Here is a 3222-nt window from a genome sequence, read left to right as displayed (position 1 = left end):
ACACATTCACAACAATCTTTATCTTCATTGATAGATACACTCTTATATTTTGCCTCAGACCCCGTAGTTCACGATAAGAGGCTTGCATTAGATTCTATAAGGGGTCTTTGGGTTCTGACAACTCTAAATCCCTGGATAAGGAGAATTCAGTCACAGTGTCTTTAGTTGTTTTCGAAAGAGAGTTTGGAGAAATGGTTGCGACGCTTGTGGGGGCAACCTTTTCTTCAGAGGAATCGGGTGGATTCAGGACTTGGTTTTGTCCTATTGGTAAAGGATCATAAGGAAGTCTTTCTTTTATTATTTTAAACATACTTCCTCTATCTGTTCCGGGTTCCCAATACCTAATTCCCCAAGTTCGACCTATCAATCATGATTCATCCCCTGGTTTCTTTATTTTAATTTTTAGTCTCCAACATGTGTGTGGTGGACCACATGGTCCTTGTACTTCTTCGTTATATTCATGTTTTGGTGGGGTACAATTAGGAGGTCCCCATCTGATCTCTAGATAATCATCTCCTCCAGCTCTTCAATCTGATGCTAAAGTTTCACATCTCCAATAGCCATAGTAAAAATGTCCAGGATAGTTACAATAACTTTTTCCAGGATTTGAGGCTGGGCATACATAATATGCTTTACATTGGGCTGCTGATCGACTTATTTGTGGACACGTCTGTCCGTAGCACCCACTATGTTCAAAAGGTATCATTGAATATAAATGTACAGTAAAATTCCAATTATTTCCTGGACCAGTTCGATTTTGTATTAATTTTGATTCTTGTAAATTATAGAGTTTCCAAAGTGTCGGTTCATGAGGATTTTCATTTGTTTGTGCCACTATTAATAATAACACTAGCGGTATACCAAGAAAAAGGGTGTTTGTTACTTTTGTTAATTCCAGTATATTTTTACCAATCTTGGGGAAGTTCAGCCATTGCTTTTTCTGCGTCCCATTGCGCTGGTTCTTTTCTCCATAGTTTATTCCTCCTCTGCCTCGCCCGTCGACTCGGTTGCTTCGAGCCACGAGGTGTACCATCTTCTCGGCAGCAAGGGAATTCTTCAGGAGAATAGCTGCTTTGGATTTTCTGCCTGTTTATGTAGGTGCTTCACTTTGCAGCTTTAACTTGTGGGACAAAGCAAGACACAGTTAGTACTTCCCGTCTACACTTTATAGTCAGGATTTCAGTTACAAAGGGAACCGGTTCATTGGAGTGGTAACAATAATATTGAGGGTTTATCCCTTTAGCAAAAATTTTTCACCACTCCCGTGATTCTCGAATGATTGCTTGTTCAAACTCTAATTGTTTTAGTTTCCACTCTGTGAGAGTTCTTTGAATTTTCCAACACTGTGTACAGACTCCTATTGGAGGGTATTCATATTCATAGTGTGTCCACCATTTATCTCGGCATACCTTACACTTGGAACAAACAAATGGATAACAATTGCAGTTCAAATCATTACATTTAATTCGTATATTTAAAATGCATGTATCTTTTATATCAGAATATTTCTTATATTCAATATTGTGAGGCTGCATAAGTTTAATAATTTCCTCTAGCACACTTAGTATGTTTCCATATATAATAAACAAGCAAAGAACCAACTATTGCAAGTATAAACGATAATACACACTTCACTCCAAAAGATAATATGGTAAAATAATCAAATAAAGTATTTATCATCATGTTATCTTTTCAGGGTTATCTTGGTGTCACCTGGAGTACTGATTACTTTCCAGTGGGGTTTCGTCACTGGGCCTTTAATGCGGTTGGCATGAGTCCATCCACGCTCAGCAGTTCTTACAGCTATCTCTGTAGTTAACAAAACAAAAAAAAGGTCTTTCCCCGAGGGGAGACAAGGTTTTTCCTTTTCATGCTTTTATCAAAACTTTATCTCCCGGTTTTATTTAGTGAATTGCAAACCCTAAAGGTGTTTGAGCTATCATTCCAATTTCTCTGAGCTCTTTCTATCTTTTTCCAATAGTGATTATATATTTTTGGATATTATTATCTTCAATTACATTATTTCCCAAGGGCACTTCTCGGGAATAAGGCATACTGTATAACATTTCATATGGTGATAATCCAGTCTCACTGTGTGGTTTTGTTCTTATATTTAAAAGTGCCAAAGGTAAGCACTTTGTCCAAGGCATTTGAGTTTTAATCATTAATTTAGCCAATTGTTGTTTTATTGTTTGATTCATTCTTTCCACCTTTCTCGAACTTTGTGGATGCCACGGAGTGTGGTACTCCCGTTAAATACTTAACGATTGGCAAAACAATTCTGTTATTTTAGAAGTGAAATGTGTGCCTTGATCAGAATCGATGTACTGGATTATTTTATATTGAGGTATTAAGTGCTCTAACAAAATTTTTACCACCATTTGTGCTGTAGCTCGTGCTACAGGGTGAGCTTCTACTCACCGTGTTAAATGATTTACTATTGCTAACAAATATTTTGTTTTTTCCACCTTGGGCAATTTAGTGAGATCAATCTGCATTCTCTTGAAAGGTCTGTAAGTTATTTTTTCTTTTTCTCGAAGTTACTTGCCGAAACACTTTCTTATTTATCTTTTTGCAAGTTACGAAGTTTTGATTTGCTTTGTTATTCCGTAAATCCCACTGCAGCCGAACTGCTCAGGGCAGCGATCGCTTAACTCCTTCGCTCCCCGACGTGTTTCACAGCTCCGGGCTCGGCAGCCCCCGGCGCCGGCCGGGCCGAGCCGAACGGGCCCGGACCCGCTCCGCCCGCGCACGGGGAGGCGCGGCCGCCACAAAGCCGCCCCTCCCGTCCCGCCCCGCCCCGTCCCGTCCCGCCGCCGGCGGCAATGGGGGCCCGGGGCGGGCCGAGCGCGGCCGCGCCAGGCAGGGCCAGCCCCGCCGAGGGGCCGCGGCCGCCGGCAGCCCGGCCCGGGGGGGCCGTGCGCCGCGCCGGGCCCCGCCGCCACCTCCGCGAGCAGCCGCGGGCAGCCGGGCTCCCGCTCCAAGGCAAAATAATTTCTGCCCCAAAGGCATCTCTCAAATTTATTACGCTATACCAAGTGTGTTTGGTGGGGGTATATGGCTCGGTAAAGCATAAGAATTTGTTACCACAGGGAATTTAGTGATTGTTTGCTGATTTACAGCTCTCAGGTCTTGTACCATTCTATATGACCCATCCGGTTTCTTTACGGGGAGGATGGGTTTATTTATGAGGTGACATACAAGGCTCTAAGATTCCTTGTG

The sequence above is a fragment of the Tauraco erythrolophus genome, chromosome 18, assembly GCF_009769465.1.
Source record: "Tauraco erythrolophus isolate bTauEry1 chromosome 18, bTauEry1.pri, whole genome shotgun sequence".
In the NCBI taxonomy this organism is placed as follows: domain Eukaryota; kingdom Metazoa; phylum Chordata; class Aves; order Musophagiformes; family Musophagidae; genus Tauraco; species Tauraco erythrolophus.
Note: the sequence above shows the minus strand (reverse complement) of the source record.